Source organism: Moschus berezovskii, chromosome 7 (genome assembly GCF_049115385.1).
Source record: "Moschus berezovskii isolate FMDL1 chromosome 7, NW_MosBer_1.0, whole genome shotgun sequence".
Taxonomy (NCBI): Eukaryota; Metazoa; Chordata; class Mammalia; order Artiodactyla; family Moschidae; genus Moschus; species Moschus berezovskii.
In genome coordinates, this window is record NC_142466.1 from 34,713,413 (window position 1) to 34,735,422 (window position 22,010).

At 43.6% G+C, this 22,010-nt stretch overlaps 1 long non-coding RNA gene across 3 annotated transcripts in view; it reads right to left on the minus strand.

The window, feature by feature from the left end:
* Positions 1 to 21,589, minus strand: part of LOC148777305 (uncharacterized) — an 86,184-nt gene extending 64,595 nt beyond the window's left edge. For 2 of the 3 annotated variants that reach the window (XR_016037761.1, XR_016037758.1), the window contains exons 1-3: positions 21,398 to 21,589; positions 21,083 to 21,228; positions 19,760 to 19,838 (exon numbers count right to left, since the gene is read on the minus strand). This is a non-coding gene — a long non-coding RNA (uncharacterized LOC148777305). The remainder of the gene's footprint in view (positions 1 to 19,759; positions 19,839 to 21,082; positions 21,229 to 21,397) is intronic. The other variant, XR_016037759.1, reaches the window with a different exon arrangement.
* Positions 21,590 to 22,010: the final 421 nt, after the last annotated feature.

Below are 22,010 nucleotides of genomic sequence, written 5' to 3' on the forward strand. Positions count from 1 at the left end.
ATAGCAAAAAATAATAATAATAATAATGCTGAGTGTTTTAAAGGGCCAGGCAGTGTTTTTGGCCTCAGAGAGGCAGGATTAATAAGACAGGTCCCTGCCCTTGTCGGGCTGACATTCTGGTATGAGGAAAGAGGTATTTAGCAAGGAAACAGAAAAGTAAGCAAGATTCTTTCAGAGAGTGACAAGAGCTTTGGAAATAAAATACACAGCTGTGTAAAGGCTTGCTTATCGCACTGGTAAGGGAAGATGACACTTAGATCTGAATTAAGAGGAGGGAAGACCTGGGATAGAACTTACCAGAAAGAGGGCAGCCAGACCAGGCTCCAAAGTTAATATATAAAAAAGCATTGTATAAACTGTACAGTCACCGAAGTGTTGGTCTTGAGTGATATCATCAAGAGCTTTGTCCAAGGCTGAGAATTTGATTTTCAACCCAGCTCCTCCATCTGAGTAAACTATGCTGCTGCTGCTAAGTCACTTCAGTCGTGTCCGACTCTGTGTGACCCCATAGACGGAAGCCCACCAGGCTCCCCCGTCCCTGGGATTCTCCAGGCAAGAACACTGGAGTGGGTTGCCATTTCCTTCTCCAATGTGTGGAAGTGGAAAGTGAAAAGTGAAAGTGAAGTCGCTCAGTCGTGTCCGACCCTTAGCGACCCCACGGACTGCAGCCTACCAGGCTCCTCCATCCATGGGATTTTCTAGGCAATAGTACTGGAGTGGCTTGCCATTGAAGTGTCAAATCAAGGCAGACTTCAGCAAGATAAGTCTGGCAACAAACAAGTACAAAGCACCCAACATTTGCAGAAATCCAAAATGGAATCCAAGAGAAGCAGGGCATGTAGGGCATGCCTCCCTTGTCACATGGACTCTGAGGCCGTGGTCCCTGTGTGTGGCCATCCTCAAAGTCCCAAACAAAGAATCGCCTTGGGATGTGCTGCTTACCTGGGGCTGTCAAGGTTCTGTGTAAAATGCCCAGGCTCTAGGGTAAAAAATGAAGTGGCATGGATTCACTTCCCTGCTCAAAAGCATAAGCCCTATCTGAACTTTACTCCAGCCCATGGCCAAATTAATCATTGTGATTGGGTCATGCAACAATTAAAGAGAAAAAACTTAATTCTTATGTTTCCAAAGGTCCGGTTTCATTTCCCCAAAACCAGTCAAGCTCTTAGTCTGGAAAATGAGCTGAATGCTGAGAGAGGAAACTAAGTGGAACCAGAAACTTCCAATATTTTGTCTTAACATAAGAGTATAATGAGACAGAAGTCACATTTCATTTCACAGAAGCTTATAGAGGCAAACTCTTGCAGAGAGGAGGTGTGAGCCTGATCCTGAAATCGACAGGACCCTGTGGGGCTTCTGGGCATGGAGGCCTGTCCGTGTCCTCCGTTTCTTGTTTGTAAGGAATAGGCCTCAGCCTCCATGACCTTCCTTGAGTTCCAAAGTGCAGATTCAAACAGTTGCTAATCAGGGAAGGAAGGGAATGCAGAGATTAGGGAGGAATAGCCAAGAAACAATTGTGTAGCTTTGAGACAGAGTCCTGGTTCTGTCTTACGTGATGCACAGAACAATATATTTGAGCTCTTTACAGAACCAAAACCTCTGACAAATGGATTTGTATTCTTCATTCCAGAGAAGACTACCTGAGGCCAGATTAATGAAATCAGAGAGGCTCATCAAGAGATTATCTGAGACCAGATTAAAGGAGTGCAGGCCCTGCACACACCCAAATCTTATCAGCAACCCCATCCTTGAACCACTGCTATAAAACTCCTCACCAAACCCTCACAGGTTGGGACACTTCATTTTTCAGGGGCATGAGCTTGCTGCGTACCCTCTGCCTGGCAAAACGATAAAGCTATTCTTTTCTACTTTAGCCCAATCTCTGAGACTTGATTCAGCACTGATGCACAGAGGCTGAGCTTTTGGCATCAGTGTCAGCCTGATTCCTTAAAGGAAATTCTGGAGAACCCATTAAGTCTCACAGCTTTCCCACCCACCCTGTAGGAACCACGTGCTGTGGTACATCCCCAGGCACGTCCCTCTCTTTGCCATGCAGTCAGCCTGAGGGCAGTCCTCCTCCTTGTCCTAGGAGCCATAGGTAAGGCACAGAACTCTCAAAAAGGATCAAAATCCTACCAGGTGGAACACTGACATGGTCATTACTGGGGCAGACAGGATTGCCAGGGAGAGAGTGAGAAGGGAGTCAGGGACCCTGTGCTCAGGAACTTCAACATCGCTGGCTGATCCAGAGAAAAGCTTATAAAGGAGCCTGAAAAGGCTGTTGTTTCACAAGCACCCTGCAAAGGAAGAGGGCATTATTATCCCCATTTTAAATATGAGAAAACCAAGACTTGTGGAGGTCAAGTAAGCACCAGGTCAATGGGAGAGTTAGGACTTGAACACAGGTCTCCAGACCCTTGTAGGTCAGTTGGTAAAGTATCTGCCTGCAATGCAAGAGACCTGCGTTCAATTCCTGGGTCAGAAAGATCTCCTGGAGAAGGAAATGGCAACCCACTCCAGTATTCTTGCCTGGAGAATCCCATGGACAGAGGAGCCTGGCAGGCTACAGTCTGTGGGGTCGCAAGAGTCAGACACAACTTAGTGATTAAACCACCACTCCAGACCCAGGAGTCTTTCAAATGAAACAAGGGAAGCTTTTCCAGTGCTCAAGCACCCTGGGAGTCAAGGGAGCTTTTTCCTTCTTCAAAGATGTTTAGCGATGCTCATGCTCATGGTTGGACACTTCATCTTGTCAGACACAGGCTCTGAGAACCGAGGAAGAGGAAGAGACACTCCTTTCTCAGTAAGCCTAAGAATCTATTCAATATTCTGTACACCATGTCATCAAAGGATTCTGCTTTTCCCTGTGTGAGGTGGGGAGATGTGCCGGAGAGATTTGAACATTCAATCCCTGGTCTCTACTTTGAACAGCTAGCAGCCTGGCCTGGGGTGGCGGGCGGGGTACCTGGAGCTGCCCCCACCTGTGCCCAGAAAGGACAAAGGTACCCGCAAGGTGGACTCTGGGGCAGATGGTGAATATCTCAGCTGCCCAGAACATGGGGCCCAGCCCTGCTTCGTGCCCCAAGGCTCTGAGTTTATTTTCTGACTCAGGGGAGCAGCTGTGGACTTCGTCTGTTCGGCTCTGTTCGGCAGGCTTGCCAGATGTTTGCTGACCCCAGGTTTTTTCTCCCTGGAGGTGGCCCTGCCACCTCTGAGATCAGCAGGGGTGAGGGGTGTGCGAGTTCCCAGGCTTCCCCAGGGCGGAGGGAGCAAGTCTGGGGCGGGCTAGGCTCGGGGCTGGGACTTAGGGCTGTGCCTGCGGGACGCAGAGCCTGACCCTCTGTTGGCCGGGTCTCGGGAGTGAGGAGTGGTGAGGAAAATTGGAAGGAATAATCCCTGCCCCATGAATTGCCTGGGATTAATTAGGAGACTGATAATGTACAGCGTGTGCCTGGGATGAAAATGAGTTATAGCCTCGTTATTAATATAACTGGATGGATGATTAGTTTATACAAAACAAGGCCACTTCTCAATAAGCCAGAGGTCATTAGGTGTCCTCACAGGGTGACATAAGGAGGTAGCCTGTGTCTATTCTTGCAAGGAATTCCAACTGATTGACGGGAGGGTGAGAGCCAGCAAGTCAAAGCTGTTTTGCCCACTTCAGTAAATAAAAAGCAAAGACCCAGCATGAGGCTTGTGTTTATTCTTTTCCTTAAAGAAAATATTTTCCATAAAACTGGACATTGACATTAAAAGTAAAAAGGGGAGGGGCAGGGAAGAAGAAACCTAAAACCAATGTAAACTGGAAGCAAACTAGTGTTCATTTCCTGTGGAGCAATTTTATATTTTTTTAATGGAGTTGCTGCGGCTTTTTATTTCAGTAGAAGGTGAAGAGTCCAAAGCATGAGGATTTAAGGCTTCCAAGTGTGTGTCATTATATGAACAGACCCTTAAATTTGCCAGCACGCCCCAGGCACTGCTCCTGCATAACTAATGTCTCCCTGCCAGGGCCAGGGCTGAGGGTCCTTTGACTCCTCTGGAAGTTATGCAGGGGTAAGGGGAGTGTCAGGAATGCAGGATTAGGCCCCATAATTGAGGCTGTCAGCTGAAGAGGCAGGCGGGTTTGCGAGACTTTCCAAATTTGCATTTATTATGGCATGAAGATATGGCTCCTTTGGTATAAAAGGAGTAGGGGAGGTGTCTGGAAGTCAGCAGTATTTTCTTCTCTATCTCTCTTTCTTAAGTTGACTGGTTCTGTAACATTCATTATGCTCTTCTTAACAGATCCCAGAAATGCTGAAATAGTCGTTCAGAGGAAGCATTCACTTGAAACAACAAAAGATTAGAGAGACCTTAAAAATGCTGGATTTTCTTTACCTTTTGAGGAAGGCCAGCTGGAACCTTTTGGGATTATTCCTATTCGTGTGCAGCCACAAACAGTACTGATGGTGAAGACGAAACAGGCTTTTTGTGAATCACGTGTGGATACAGCAGTGTCACTTAATCAGACACTCCTGACCGAATGGCGGACGTAAAGACCATGGCCAAGGACCCTGCTATAGGATAAGCAGACCCAAGAAGGCAGAGGTCTTCAGATTTCGAAGAGACAAGTGGCCTGTTCTATTCATGCATATACATGCAAGTGGCATTCTAAGTACACCTAGTCTCTCTTTAATTTTTAAAAATTTTATTAATTTATTGATTATTTTGGCTGCTCTGTGACTTTGGGATCTTAGCTCCCTGACCAGGGACTGAACCCAGGTTCGGTGAAAGCGTGCAGTCCCAACTACTGGACATCCAGGGAATTCCCCTAATTTAATTTTTCGTACAATATAAATAACATGAAATATACCATTTTAATCATTTTAGGTGCACAATTCAACGACGTTAGGTACATTCACATGGTACATCACCACCACCATCCAGTTCCTGAATTTTAATCTTCCCTAATTGAAACTCCGTACCCCTTACACAAGAACTCCACTATACTTCCCTTTCTAGCCTCTGGGAACCACTACTCTATTTTCAGTCGGTCTGATTTTGACTCCCCCAGGTGTCTCATATAAATGGAATCATACAGTATTTGTCATTGTGTGTCTGGCTTATTTCATTTAGCACAAATGCCTTCAAGATTCACACTTGTAGAATGTATCAAAATTCTATTCCTTTTTAAGACTGAATAATATTCCACAATATGAATATTCCATATTGTTTTTATTAACTCATCCGTCCATGCACATTTTAATTGCTTCTACCATTTTGCTACTGTGAATAGTACTGTTATGAACATGGATACGTAAGTACCTCTTCCAGACCTTAATTTCAAACATTTGGGGAACATAGCTAGAAGCAGAATTGCTGGATCATACGTAGTTCACGTTCTAATTTTTTTTTAGGAACCACAATAGCAGTTGCACTATTTTATATTTCAACCAACTATACACAAAGATTCCGATTTCTCCATATCCTCAATAACAGTTGTTATTCTCCATTTTTTTATAGTCATCCTAATGGGTGTAGAGTGGTACCTCACTGTAGTTTTGATCTGCATTTTCCTAATAATTAATGATGTTAAGCATCTTTTCATGTGTTTACATACAAATATCTATTGGAAACCCCGTTTAATTCTTTGGGATATATACCAGGAGGTGGAAGTATATACCATTAGATGTTGAAGTGGGCCCCCTAAGGATTTACTATAAATTCTTGAGAGTATAATAAAACTTTGATCAGCTAGAATGCTTACAGGCAGAGGATAGTCTGGTTAATGGAGGGTTAGTTAGAATTCTCCATTTTTGTTCTAATCACTCTTGCTGAGATTCTTCCCAAACGTTTTGGTTTGTTTTTTAGATGAGTTATGCAGCCTTTCCTAGGAGGACTTCTCTTTATCCTAGAGGAATTCTATAAAATGAGCACCTGGGGACTACACTAGGTACTTAATGTGCTATCCTGAAAATTTAGATTAGAAGGTATCAAATATATGTACTTACACTATAGACCAAAAGGTAACTGTATAGGACTGTGAACTTTGAGTGAGTTAAATGTTCACAGAGATGGTTTCAGAAAAGATGTTCTGTAGCTCTTCTTTTTGGCAGTAATTGGAGAGTAGGGCCTGTTGTCTATTAAGGCCACTCCTAGTTCATGAAAATAAAACCATGTCAACTGCAAATAAAAGAATGTTTATCTTTCTGTTCTCTATGGAGGGAGTTGGAGAGTCCAGGCTGGGAATGTGTCTTATTCATCCAAAAGGAAGAGCACATCACTGATGTACTCTTCACTGGGAAAGGAAGCATGTGCAAATTCACCCATGTGTCACCTCGCTGCAAACTGTGATTCAGGCTAGATTCTATGTTTATGCATCATGGTACCCCTGGCACTAGCCCAATGCCAGGAACTTAGTAAGTGATCAGTAACAATTCACTGAATGAATTACCATAGCCTGACCTTTTAAAAGACTGCCTTACAGGCTCTCAGCCTCATGAGGGGTTCACACAGCAGTTCTCTACCAGAAGTGGGTGGGACATTTTGCTGACCAAACTGGATCCCCATTCCTGGGTGCTGCTAGTATAGACAAGCCTACTCTTTACATGCTACTTGTATCTGTTTCTGATCCTTCCTTTAATTGCATGGGGAATTTTTTTTTTAACTAGCAGGGAAAGGAGGCAAGAGAGAAAACAATGTGTTGGCTAAGATGGTAGGAGCAACCATTTTCAGTATGGTCTGGTGGATAAGACCTGAATTCACCATCAGAGGAAGAAAAGTGAAAGTAGGAGAGAACTCTTCTGAGACTGTTCTGTGAGATTCTGGGTGTGGGCTACAGCTCTGAAGCACGGGGCGGGGGTGGTATGGCCCGGAAGGTCTCTATTCTCTCTTCTGTATAGGTCCCCTGCCTACTCTGGGCACACTGGGGATAGCAGTCTAGGTGGGAAACAGCACTAGGGATGCTCACTGTCCCAGTGTAGCAGGGGACCCTTCAGGCAGCCCTATGCTAGCCAGACCGAGAGAGAAAGAAAATGTGGGCACCCACTACCCATGGAAGTTGACTGATAGACTGTGGGCTCATGCAAGCTCCTTGTTGGGACTTCCAGAAAAAAAAAGAGGGGTCTTTGAAGTTTTATACTTGAAAACATGTGGAGTTCAAAGTCGCAGTGTGCATGTGTGTGTGTAAAATCACTAGCTGGTGATTACTACCTTTGTATCTACAAACAACTGAGTCTATAACAGATACCCATGTAGATAGTAAATGGATGAAGACAGGGAAACCAAATCTATACATTAAAATTTATCTATTTTTCAAATAAATTTATCTACAACCTGATATAAATAATGGTCCTTGTACCAAATAATACTCTTGGATTTTAATAATAATGATAATAACAAATAATATTTAATATAATAATGCATAGTACTTTCTATATGTAAAGCATGATTCTAAGCAATTTATATATATTTTTAATCCCCCCAACAATCCTATGAGACATGAATCTTATTATCTCTGATTTACAGATGAGAAAACTGAAGCACAGAAAAGTTAGTAACTTGGCCAAAATCACACAGCTGGTATGTGACAGAGTTGTACTCCAAACCCAAGAAGTTGGGCTCCAGAGTCTGAGCTTTCATATCTATCTAGATATAGATAATAACAATTTTATTGAGATAGTTTATATACCATGAAATCATCGTTTTGAAGTATACAATTCAGTGGTTTTCGGTATATTCCCAGGCTAGTACAACTATCATCTCCATTTAATTTTAGAACACTTTTACCACCGAAAAGAAACCTGGTAAGCATGAGCATTACTTCCCATTCTTCTTTTTGTCCAGTCCCTGGTAACCATTAATCTACTTTGTCTCTATGGATTTGTCTATTTGGGACATTTAATATAAATGGAATTAAAAATAGAATAGAGTCATACAATATGTCTTTTGTGTCCAATTTCTTTCACCGAGCAATATTTTCAAGGTTAATCCATGTAGTAGTATGTATCAGTACTTAAATACTTTCAATGGCCAAATGATATCTTGCAGTATGAAATACTAAATTTTAAAAGTCTATTCAATTAGTTGATGGACACATGGGTTTGTTTCTACTTTTTGACTATCGTAAGTAATGGTACTATGGACCAGCATACTATGATGACTACCACAAGCTTTTAAAAACATAAAACCAGCATATATTTCACATGCAGTAAATAATTAGTTAATAGGTCTATTTCCTGGAGGATTCAAAATTGCCCTTCTAACACCAGGCAGGCATGCCGTATACATCTGTATCCATGGAGCTGATGAATGATGTGGTGATCATACCAGATGACATATGATACCTGAAAGCATTGATCCAAATATTAGTAATCAATGATGTGAGCTTGGCCAATTATTTGAGAGTTACAATTAGATACTTGAAGACAATGGGCTGGCTAATTGAGGTTTTATTATTAAAAACATTATTTACAAGTTTCCATGAAATTGAAGAAGAGTCAATGAATGGATATTCCATGCTCTTGGATTGGAAGAATTAATATTGCCAAAATGACCACGCTACCCAAAGCAACCTAGATTTAATGTGATCTCTATCAAATTACCCATGGCATTTTTCACAGAAATAGACAAAAAATACTAAAATTCATATGAAAACAAAAAAAAAGTCAGAATTGCCAAAGTAATCCTGAAGAAAAAGAACAAAACAGGAGCCATAACCCTCCCAGATATCAGACAATACTAAAAAGCTACAGGAATCAAAACAGTTTGGTATTGGCACAAAAACAGACATATGGATCAATGGAACATAATGCCTAGTCCAGAAATAAACCCACACACCTGCAGCTAATTAACTTTGATAAAGAAATCAAGAATATACAGTGGGAAAAAGACAGTCTCTTTAGCAAGTGGTGCTGGGAAAGTTGGACAGCTGCATGTAAATCAATAAAGTTAGAACACACCCTCACACCACACACACACACACACACACACAAATATTCAAAATGGCTTAAAGATTTAAACATAAAACTCCTAGAAGAGATCATAGGCAAAATAGTCTTTGACATAAATTGTACCATGTTTTCTTAGGTCAGTATGCAAAGCAATAGAAAAACATAAAAACAAACAAATGGGACCTAATCAAACTTAAAGTTTTTGCACAGAGGAAACCATAGCAAAATGAAAAGACAGCTGACGGAATGGGAGAAAATATTTCAAATGATGTGACTGATAAGGGCTTAAATTCCAAAATATATAAAAAGTTCATACAACTCAACAACAACAACAACAAAACAACCCAATTGAAAAATGGAGAGAAAGCCTAAATAGACATTTCTCCAAAGAAGGAATACAGATGGCCATTAGGCAAATTAAAAGATGCTCACCATTGCTAATTATTAGAGAAATGCAAATCAAAAGTACAATGAGGTACCACCTCATCTTACACAATGATGGTCAGAATGGCCATCATTAAAAAGTGTACAAATAATAAATGCTGGAGAGGTTGTGGACAAAAGAGAACCCTTCTACACTGTTGGTGTGATTGCAAGTTGGTGCAACCACTACGGAAAACAGTATGGAGGTTCCTCAGAAAACTGAAGTAGAATTACCACATGATCCAGCAATCTGCTCCCGGGCATATATCCAGATAGAACTAAATTAAGAAAGATACCTGCACCTATATGTTCAGAGTAGCACTGTTCACAACAGCCAAGACATGGGAACAATCTAAATGTTCATCAACAGATGAATGGATAAAGAAGATGAGGTACACACACACACACACACACACACACACACACAATGGAATACTACTCAACCATAACAAGGAACAAAATAATGCCATTGGCAGCAACAAGGATGGACCTAGAGATTATCATACTAAGTGAAGTAAATAAGACAAACAAATATACGATAACACTTATATGTGGAACCTAAAATATGACACAAATAAACCTATCTGTGAAACAGAAACAGAATTATGGACATCGAGAACAGATTGGTGGTTGCCAGTGGGGAGAAGGTTGAGCAAGGGATGTGGATTGGGAATTCAGGGTTAGCAAGTGTAAGCTTTTACATATAGAATAGATAAACAATAAATTCTACTCTAAAGCATAGAGAATTATATTCAATATACTATGATAAACAATAATGGGGAAAATATTATAAAAAATTTATATCTTGCTCATTGGAAGGAAAGCTATGACAAACTTAGACAGCATATTATAAATCAGATACATCACTTTGCCGACAAAGGTCTATATAGTCAAAGCTATGGTTTTTCCAGTAGTCATGTATAGATGTGAGAGTTGGATCACAAAGAAGGTTGAGTGCTGAAGAATTGATGCTTTCAAATTGTGGTGGTGAAAGACTCTTGAAACTCCCCTGGACAGCAAGAAGATAAAACTAGTCAATCCTAAAAGAAATCAAATTTGACTATTCATTGGAAGGACTGATGCTGAAGCTAAAGCTCCAATCCTTTGGCCACCTGATTCAAAGAGCTCACCCACTGAAAAAGAACCTGATGCTGGGAAAGACTGAAGGCAAAAGGAGAAGGGGGCAGCAGAGGAAGAGATTATTGGATAGCATCACTGACTCAATGGACATGAATTTTAACAAATTCTGGGAGATAGTGGAGGACAGAGGAACTGGTGTGAATGTTGCAGCCCATGGGGTCACAAAGAGTCCAACACAACTTAGTGACTAAACAACAACAAAAAACTGCATCACTTTGCTAAACAGCAGAAATCAACACAACATTGTAAATCAACTTTACTTCAATAAAAAAACATTAAAACTGAAAAAAGTTGCCATGGTGTATTAATTGGGAAACAAGAACAGGCCCCCCTTGCATATCCACTAGCAGCCACAATGGGCTCTTCTTTCATAAATGCCTCCCAGAGAGACCAGCCTCTCTGTTACCATTTTCCTCTTTCCCAGTTGTTCACTGTTAATGTTTTGTTGATTATTCCTCATGAAAAGTTTAAAACACATTTAAAATTTTAATCCATTGAGGAATGTGTTTCAGTTCAGTTGCTCAGTTCAGTTCAGTTCAGTTCAGTCGCTCAGTCGTGTCCGACTCTCCACAACCCCATGAATCACAGCAAGCCAGGCCTCCCTGTCCATCACCAACTCCCGGAGTTCACTCAGACTCAAGTCCACAGAGTCGGTGATGCCATCCAGCCATCTCATCCTCGGTCGTCCCCTTCTCCTCCCGCCCCCAACCCTTCCCAGCATCAGAGTCTTTTCCAGTCGTGCCCAACTCTTTGCAACCCCATGAATCACAGCACGCCAGGCCTCCCTGTCCATCACCAACTCCCGGAGTTCACTCAAACTCATGTCCATCGAGTCGGTGATGCCATCCAGCCATCTCATCCTCTGTCGTCCCCTTCTCCTCCCACCCCCAATCCCTCCCAGCATCAGAGTCTTTTCCAGTGAGTCAACTCGTCGCATGAGGTGGCCAGAGTATTGGAGTTTCAGCTTTAGCATCAGTCCTTCCAATGAACACCTGGGATTGATCTCCTTTAGAATGGACTGATTGGATCTCCTTGCAGTCCAAGGGACTCTCAAGAGTCTTCTCCAGCACCACACTTCAAAAGCATCAATTCTTCAGTGCTCAGCTTTCTTCACAGTCCAACTCTCACATCCATACATGACCACGGGAAAAACCATAGCCTTGACTAGATGGACCTTGGTTGGCAAAGTAATGTCTCTGCTTTTTACTATGCTATCTAGGTTGGTCATAGCTTTCCTTCCAAGGAGTAAGCGTCTTTTAATATCATGGCTGCAATCATCATCTGCAGTGATTTTGGAGCCCCCCAAAATAAAGTCTGATACTGTTTCCACTGTTTCCCCATCTATTTCCCATGAAGTGATGGGACCAGATGCCATGATCTTTGTTTTCTGAATGTTGAGCTTCAAGCCAACCTTTTCACTCTCCTCTTTCACTTTCATCAAGAGGCTTTTGAGTTCCTCTTCTTTTGAGTTCCTTCTGCCATAAGGGTGGTGTCATCTGCATATCTGAGGTTATTGATATTTCTCCCGGCAATCTTGATTCCAGCTTGTGCTTCTTCCAGCCCAGCGTTCCTCATGATGTACTCTGCATATAAGTTAAATAAGCAGGAATGTGTTTAGTTGCAAGTAACAGGAAATCTAACCGTACCTTTAACAAAAGTCAATTTTTTTTCTCACATAAGAAGTCTGAAGGTTGCTTTGTGGTTCAAGGGTGTCGAGACGGATGTTTCTCTTCATCTCTCTCTCATGTTTACAAAAAGACTGTCCAACATGAAGCATCATATCTGTATTCAAGAAAGAAGGTAGGGGACTTTCCTGGTGGTCCAGTGGCTAAAACTCCATGCTCCCAAAGCAAGGGGCCCAGGTTTGATCCCTAGTTGGAGAATTAGATCCCACAAGACGCAACTAAAGATCCTGTGTGCCGCAACCAAGACCTGGTGCAGCCAAATAAATAATAATTTTTAAAAAAGACATAAAGCTGGGGGTTGAATGGGGGTAGTGTCAGGAAAGCAGGAGCACTCTCAGAAGCCTCCAGAAGGCTTTCATCTCTTGGCCACAAAGATCAAATGACCACCCTTCCTCATAATGCAGGCTGAGAAAAATGACAGTTTCTCCAGCCTTTAGAGTGGAGGAATGTGAAAGAGAAGGGAGTTGGAAATAGGTGTCATCAAAAAAACGTAGCCACACTCTCCTTTTAGGAGATGGTTAGGGGATCTAGACAGATAGAGGAAGTGACCACAGTTCTGATGGGACAGGCTGGCACATCTCCCCCTCTTTCGGTTGGTATGTCTGATGAAGTTTTCCGTTTGCTTTTTCTGCTTTCAGACTTGGGATTACATGGGAACCACTCATCTCCCCACAGACACTGGTTTGGCTTCATAATGGTTGAACGCCTGTCTGAATACTTTAGTGATGTGACCATAGAACATCGTGACATGATGAGCTCTTGAGACATTGTGACCAGAACCAATCTGGCTGGCTGAGCAATGTCTAAATCCCAGCAAGTCTGTCTGGGGATCTGAGACCAGCTTCAAATATCAGAAGGATTCTGCAAAGAGTTTTCTGAATCTGCCCCTCTTCATTGGGATTAAGATGTTCTTGATGTCCCTTTCTACTGTGTCTGCCTTTCTGTCTTCCCCTTTCCCATGTGCTAAACAATCGTGGGTGCAGAGATGGATCTCAACATACACTGGAGGGGTAAACTCACATTTCTGGTGACTGGTCAAAGATGTGTCACTTGTTATAAAGTATGCCAAGAAAGTCACTCATTTATCCAGTAAGCACTTTTAGTAATTTAAGCTGTGAACCAATTACTTCAATAGTTTCCAGAAACAGAGTTCCACATCTTTTGAAGTGGGTTAATTGTCAACTGATATTTTATCTGTGTTCGTTCAACTGACAGACAATTAATGAAGGCTTCCAAAGCATCAGACACGGTGCTAGGCACAGAGGGACACACTGAAAAGCATTCAATGCTGCCTGCCTGGACTCACAGGGAAATGGGCTAGACAGGCATGAGAGCAGCAGGCCCAGGGATCTGAGAAGAGCTGCATCAAAGCACTGTGGGTTCACAGCAGGCGGGTGACTCATGGCCCAGGGGAGTTGCGGGGTTGTGCAATTAGATTGGCTGCCAGAGTCCTCTTCCGCAGACATTCCAAGCTGACTGCTGGCCTGGTTCCACCAAGGGGATGGGGGGACATGACCCTGTCTGGCTTCCCCCCTGCCTAGTTGGGTTCACTAGAGAGAGAATGCTTCTCCCTGGAGACCAGATTCACACATGCACTGAATTGGCTCCTTTAAGAAATAGGACAAAGAAAAATGTTAAGGGGAGTAAGGATAAGGTTTGGGGAGCTGGAAGACCAGGTGCCTTCTGAGTGGGCAGGGGCCTTGAACCATTTCCATTCCCCAAAGTCTAGCATACACGTCTCTGCTTTTTTCACAGGGGATGCATGAGGTGTGGGAGGATATTTGGGAAAGGTTGTCTCTATAACATGGCTCACTCACCGCATGAGACAATCTGAGAGCAGGGCAAACGCTACATAACTTCTTCACAAAAATGTCAGTTAAGGGGAAAAAAACAATACACTTTTGGAGGCATCTTACTCCCTCATTCAAAAGGAAAAATGGCTTCATGGAGTCGGGGGTGAAGCGTATGGTGTGTATATTCTTGAGCTTAGATGACCCACTGATAGGAATAGAGGATGGCACTGAAAAAAATGATATTCTTTTGTAGCCTCCAAGGATTAACATCAGGGGTATTTGAGACTTAGCAGCAAAAAGGCAGCCTTGTGATCTTTCATTGTGAAATAACATTGGAGGACACAGCACAAAGCTGCAGGAGGCGGTGGGCAGCGAGGAGTGGGTGACCCTGAGACTGCAGGCCTGGGGGACCTATCACACACAGAGACTAATGCCTGAATTGGAAGAGCAAGTAGGATGAGCCCAGATGGTCAGAGGAGCTTTCCCAAACTGTCTGCACTTAAAGTCCTTCCTTCTAATACAATTTGGACTTGCTCTCCTTGAATTTGACTATGCATTAACGTAACAGATTTGGTAAATCTGGAAGTGGGCAGGGACATATGTAATCCCTGGCAATTCTTTATCCAAGAATCTCACCAAACATTTGACATAGGGCCTCACTGATGCCTGTTTCTCCTTGAGTCTCTGGCCATTCTAGACATCACTCACTCCTATTTCACAGATGCAGAAGGTGAGGGAGAGGAAGCCGAGCGTCTTCACAGAGCCTTGATCATGCAACAGAACCAAGAGATCCAAGTCTTGGAGGCCAGTTCTTGGCTCAGGCAACAGCACTGGGCTCCCTTTTCTTCTTCTGGGAATAATGGCGAACACTTTGGCTTCAGACATTGACTTTACAGGGCTGATGAAAAAAATTATCATTTGTTGAGAAGGTAGTGAAAGGCCGACTTCTTAGCCCCTTGGTCAAGGCAACTTACTTGCAAGTGCTTTAAAGGAAGTTGATGGAATCCAGATGCTCCCATTTTGTCTCAACTGCAGTAGTGGCTCATCCACAAGTCACACACACACACACAAAACCCAAAACCTGTGGCTATACTGAATTCCTTGTTTCTTTGATTGCATTGATCCTTCTTTAAAATGCTTATTGAATTTACTGGCCAATTTAATTAAAAGAGTTAAAAGAGTACAACCTCTCCTGTGGAAGAATTGTGTCCGTGCCTTTCCTGTGACTGTCTTAAGCAACATATAATGCACGGGGCTGGGTTGGGGCTGGGTAGTCAAGCACGTTAAAATAATTCTTTCCTAAGGCATAAACTTGTCCTCCCAAGTGACCCCTGAAGTATTAGTCGCTCAGTCATGTCAGACTCTCTGTAACCCCATGAACTGTAACCCACCAAGCTCTCTGTCCATGGAATTTTCCAGGCAAGAATACTGGAGTGGATTGCCATTCCCTTCTCCAGGAGATATTCTCAACCCAGGGATCAAACCCAGGTCTCCTGCACTACAGGCAGATTCTTTACTGGCTGAGCTACCAGGGAAGCCTAGGCACCTCAAAGCTCTCTGACAGGGGATACCAATGGAAAGTGACAAGGTGAGTTGTGGGATTTTTAGATAAAGCTGGGGTGGGGGCTGCCTGATTCATGCTGAACTGCTCATACCCCAAATGTGTATTACATGTAAGAGCTAGAAACAGGCCTAAGACACAGGGGGAACCACTTTTAGTCAATTAAACTTAGCAATAAGCTGAGATTTTTAATTTTTTAAAATTAGAGTCAGAAGTTAAGCTGGAAGAAGCTACAATTCTGTCTCACGGAATTTGTTCCTTGTCTATTAATAACAACTAATGCTTTGGAACAGTATTTTGTACCAGACTTACGGCTCAACTTTTGTACACATTATGTCACTCAATCCTTACAACAAGCACATAAAGTAGGCAGTCATTATAATTTATCCTTCACAGAGGAAAGAAGGGGGAGATTTTAAGGAATCCAGCAGGATTGGAACCTTCATCTGCCTGACTCCAGAAACCACAGTCCTACCTAGTTCTCTGCTGTGTCAGTATTTATTACATGCCTGCCATGAACAAGACACTTCTCTTGTGTTTACAGCTGTACTAGCCATCCAAGAGGGCCGCGAAGGTGGCGGTCTTGGTTTCTGTCTAGGGCTACATGATGAAAAGCCAAGAATCTCATTAGCCGAGGTGTACCACACAAACCCTGAATGAAGACATTTCTGCTGAGGATGAAGCAGAAGACTGATTTCTGGAGATCTTTGGAAAAAGGAAAAGAGGGTCTCAATCTGAGAAACTGCAGGAGTACTTTAGGCTTGGAGTTTAGGAATTAGGAATGAGAGAGGAAAGGGCCTCAGGCAAAAACAATAAAACTCAATTTTAGTTTGACATGGTGGCAACTTGCCTTAAAAGAGAAAGGAGGAGCTGGGATAGAGATGGCAGGGAATAGAGGGAAGATAGTGTTTCAGGTTTCTTTTCTTTTTTTTTTAAGACATTCCCTTGAGTCTGCTACAGTTAAAAGTGAAGGGATAGAGGGGGTCAGACGGAAACAAAGTGCAGAGGGAGAATTGAAGGGAGCTGGGAGAACAGAAGGTAAAAGATCACAGGAGAGGTAAGAAGAAAGCCAGAGGTAGCACAAAGCCCCGGGGAAGGAGCGTGGCAGTGGAGGAGGCGAGTTTAATCAGCTTTGCCTAAGGCAGCCGCAGTTAAATAAAGGATGTCGGGCGGAGGAGAGCAGGTCCTGGAGAGGCCAGGGTCAACAGTGGTCTCAGCGACAGCTATCTGGGGACCAGGGACAAAGGTGGGGAGACAATGGGAGGAGCCCCGCTGCAAGAATGAAGAAACAAAGACCAACCAGGAAAACGAAGAAGGGACTGAGGCAGGAGAGTTGCCATCTCCCTAAGGGGCTATTCAGGAGCTGCGAGTTGCTGGCTGCTGGCAGGAGAGCAACCTTAAGGCATAAATGACCACGGGAAGCAGGGGAAAGTTTGGGCCAAGCATAAAGTGAATATTTAGATGCGTCTTGGAGAACTGAAGCTCACCGTGGCTATAACCTATGAACACATTTGCCCCAGGCATATACAGCTTTGTTCCATCTGGCTAGCTTAGTGCTGACCACAAAGACACCCGACCTGGTTATTAAAGTGGCTGAAACACCAGCACATTTCTGCCTCAACCTGTCTGTGACTTTGCCTTCTGAGGGAGGAAGCATGGGGCTGGGAGGAGGCACTTGAGCGACAGGTATGGATGAAAGGGGAAAAAAAATGTTACAAGAAATAGTTCTCTTTATAAAACAAAAAAATTATTTTTCTTATGTTTTCAGAGGAGAGAGCCCAGTGAACTTCATTTCGGAGCAGAGTGGAGTCAAGGGGAGGGTGTGGGTTCTGGGTCAGATGGGCTAGAGGTTAAAACCTGGCCCTGCCACTTTTGAATTGCACCTGGGCAAGGTGTGCCTTTCCTGGGCCTCACCTGTATAAAAGCACCCCTGCTAGGGTATCATGGATAGATATTGTGCAGAGAGAAAGCACCTGCAGATGGGTGGGCAAGTCAGCTGTAGGGATGATGGGGGCAGAACCATCTGGAAGGACCCAGAGAGACAACTTCCTAGGGCTAGATTTTGTTACATTGCTGAGTAATGAAAAATCCAATTTGGGAGCCACCCTACTTTCCATATGACATTGGGCTGCACTCCACAGGCCTACAAGCCCTAAACTTTTCCAGCTTCAGGAATGAATTCTCAGAATTGATGTGAGCACTTGAAACTGAGCAGGGCCCTGTAGGGTTCCTAGGCGTGGAAACCTTTCTGTGTCCCCCATTTCTTTTTTTGTAGGGAATAGGCCTCAGCCTCCATGACCTTCCCTGAGTTCCACAGGGCAGGTTCAAACAGTTGCTAATCAGGGAAGGGAAGGGATGCAGAGACGAGCAGCAGTCAAGAAACAATACTGCAGGCTTGGGACAGAGTCCTGTTTTGCTCAAGGGATAAATGTACCAATATCTTCAAACTTTTCTGCAGAATTAAAACCCCAACAAGTGGAAGAGGTTAACTATTTGATGAAGCTGAAGCTCCAATACTTTGGCCACCTGATGAGACGAGCCCACTCACTGGAAAAGACCCTGATGCCAGGAAAGATTGAAGGCAGGAGGAGAAGGGGACCGCAGAGGATGAGACAGTCAGATGGCATCAAGGACTCGGTGGACACGAGGCTGAGCAAGCTCCGGGAGACAGAGACGGACAGGGAAGCCTGGCGTGCTGCAGTCCATGGGGTCGCAAAGAGTTGGACACGACTGAGCGACTGAACAGCAGCAACTACTGCGACTGCTTGTTGACGCATCCTTTAGTCCAGAGAGAAGGTCACAGTTTGAAAACCGCAAGAACCACAGAAACTCATCAGCAGACCGTCTAAAGCCAGATTAAAGGACTGCAGGTCCTGCACATAACTTGATCGTTATCGGCAACCCCACCCTTGAACCATGCTGATCATAAGACTCCTCACCAAATCCCCTGGGTTGGGACATACAATTTTTTTTCTTAAAAAATTCTTTATTGAATTTGTTATAATATTGCTTTTATTTTTTCTCATGTTCTGTTTTTTTGACCATGAGGCATATGGAATCTTAGCTCCCTGACCAGGGATTGAACCCTCACCCCCTGCATTGAAAGGTGAAGGCTTAACCACTGGACCACCAGCCAAGTCCCTGGGACACACAATTTTGATGGCATGAACCTGTTCTTTTCCCCATTGCCTGGCAAAGCAATAACTCTATTCTTTTTTACTTCACTCAGAATTCTCTCTGAGATTCGATTCGGCGCTGGTGCACTGAGGCAGAGTTTTTGGCGTCACATAATTATTTTTAACCCAGGGAAACAGAGCTCATCCACAAACTGATCTTGGCAAAGCCATTTGAAAGAAGAGACACCTCAGGTTTGTATGGTACACATAGACATGCAGGTATCTGTACAGACACGGAGATCTCACAATTTTCCTGCCAGAGTTGAAAAGGCCTGCTTTTTCCCCCTTCACTCACAGGGATTTGATGAAAGTTCCCGAGAGCCCAGCTAGATCATTTACATCTCAAAGGCACAAGAAGAGAAACACCCATTCCTTCTAGAAAGCTAAATTCCTCTATTGGTAATAAAAACCAGTTCCACAATGTCAAGAGTCCCATCTTGGACATTTTCAGGAATTTCTTTTCTGTTTCTAGATAGCCAATTCAGTTTAAACAAATAACAGTAATAGACAATAATACATATTCACTCACATTCACGTGCTTCACTTTCAGAGCAACAAGAATCAGCATTTAAGTTAACCTTTGCCTCGGCAGTTAGCCTCTGTTTTTTCTTTATGTAAAAACCAACGGCTAGCCCAGAGCTGTGGCCAACAACAAGCCTTAGGGTTTTCGACGAGTTCTCTGGACTCTCTTGACGCATCTACCCCAGGTTCCTGCATACTAGTGGACGGCCATGCAGGATTTCCCCACAACTTTTGGGATCACCCCAGAACCTCTGTGCCCCATATGCAAGTGAACGGCCACCCCAGGATCACCCCTGCAACTGTCAGGCCCCACATGTTAGTACATGGTCCCCTGCAACTTCCCAACCCCCATCCTTATTTCCCAACATGTCGGGGCTCACTGGAGTTTCCTCAGTCTCCTGGCTGTTCCGCTAGTTGTTGGGCTTCACCCCACAAGCCAAGAGCCCTGTGCTTGCCCAGCTGCAAGACCAAAGAAAGGGCCCGGAGTTGGTGACACAGCCATCGGTGGTTCAATGAGTGGGGGACTTACATGTCTGAACCAGGTCCTAGAGTGACACTCCAAAGTGGGCGGCAGATGACGGGCAGGCCAGGGTGGTGGTCTCTGCTCCCTGGAGGAAGGGGAGGTTCCAGGGGGAACTGACATCAGGTGGGCTCATCAGTTACCAGGGAAACCAGCAGAGAGCCATGCCCTTCACCAGCACACTGATAACAGGTGGAGATGTTTTGATCTAAAGGTTAGAGCAATCACTAGCGAAGGTCTGTCCTGTGAGTAGGGTCAGGTGAAGCAGGTATTGGTGGAGCAGGTGACGGACAGACAGCAAGAGGACAGCCATGCTGGGTGGCCTGACCATATAGAGACCATGGAGGACAAATCACATCTAGCTTCAAAATAACAAGCTCCAAATTTTAGGAGTTGGAAGTATTGGAGATTATGTGATAACAACATGAGGATCAACATTTTTTCTTTTTAAATAAGCTTATCGTGGTATATTTATTAAATATTAGAATTATTTCTTCCTATCTATGTATCTATCTGGCCATGCCCAGGGGCTGTTTGCAAACTAAGAAATTCCCATCACTACTTTTTAAACATGCAAGTCTGAGCTTATGAAGTGCAAGGAAAGTCAATTTTATAACTGCCTTTAGTGCCACATTCAGACAGTGAAAGCGGCCCTTTAAAAAAAACTTTAGGTAAATATTTGAAATATTCTAAAACTGACATTCTGAATGATATTCTGATACCACTTCAATAATGTTTTATAAAATTCAGAGGAAAAATAGAATTAAGTAAATTTGAACTTTCCCTTTTCCGAGGCAGTTAAAGGCCGTACTATTTGCATATTCTAATATGGGATCACCATAGCTCAAGGTACAAAGCTACAAAAGAGACTGTCCCTAGCAGGCCAACAGAGCAGGAGCCATTAACCTTTGGCCTTTCTGTATAAGACAAAAATCTGAGTCTCTTCTTTTCAAAGTGGCTTCCAGGTAACCACTCAGCACAGCCCATGCTTTCCAGAATTGTCTTTGGAAGCACAATTAAAAGGTTTAAAAAGCAGAAACACAAGCTCCATCCTATTTACACATTTAAAGTAAAGGTCATTCTCAGAAAGTGGGCTTCCCAGATTTCTCCCCTTGAAATCCCTTAAGATATGTAATACCAACATAAAGGGAATCACAAATCCAGTTTTCAGAAAATGGCATTAAATATAGATTTAAACTTTGACCTTTAGTCCCAAGTGAGAGGACAAAAAAAATTCTCTTTACAGTGAAGGGCTTGTTGCTACTAAGCTTCAATGAGTAGGGGAGAACCTGCCTGGTAGTAGCCAGGATTAAGCAGCACCAATCGATTTACCTCCAATGCAGGTATGCTGCAAATCCGCTGGGTCAAGACATAGTGTGTGATTGGGCCAGGCTCATCTATATTCTAGAGTCTGTAGAAGCAGCTTCTGGGAAACAGGGTCTTCTTGGCTTGGGGAATTGACGTTTCCACGGCAATATCTGAAATGCATTCAGAGTGAGCAGGAGTAAGAGATGGAATACACGGGGTCTCCTACTCCACATCAGGGTCATCAGCAACAGTGGGAAATCTGTGGGCAGCGCAATGACAGAGGGGCAAAGAGGGAAATCACAGAGATCCAGAGCATTCACATCTTTACACCCTTATTACCCTGAGAGCTCCGCAGGAGCTGACCAGGACCCCAGGCAGATGACCCACTCTGCAGCTCTCCTGTCTGCTACATCCTTGACAGGTCGATACTGGGGTACAGGTCGGGGATGATGATGGACAGACAGAATGATGTACAGGTAGATGATGGACAACGGGAAATGGGGCTTATCAGAGAAAGGACTCTTGGTTCTGTGCACATCCAGAGCCAGAAGAAGAAATTCTTCTGTGTGGAATTTATTAGATCAGTTAGGGAAGTGAGGCGATAAACAGGAAACAGCACTGGCCTGGGAGTCAGTTTGTTTTGCCCTTAACTAGTTGGATGGGTTTGAGATTACGCATTTGTTTGTCTCTGGCACTACAAGTGACCTTTAGTTCAAACCAGATCTTGCTCGTTTTACCTCAGTGCCCAGTTCATACTTGGGACCTCAGCAAAATGTTTATTGACTGGATACACAAGGGAAAGAAGAAAATTATTTGTTGGGAGGGACCCGTTACTTGTCCAGCCCAAATTGTTCACTTTAAAGATAAAGAAATAAAAGCCTGGTTGGTCAGTTAGTATTAGTTGCTCAGTCGTGTCTGACTCTTAGTGACCCTGACTAGCCTGCTCCTCTAT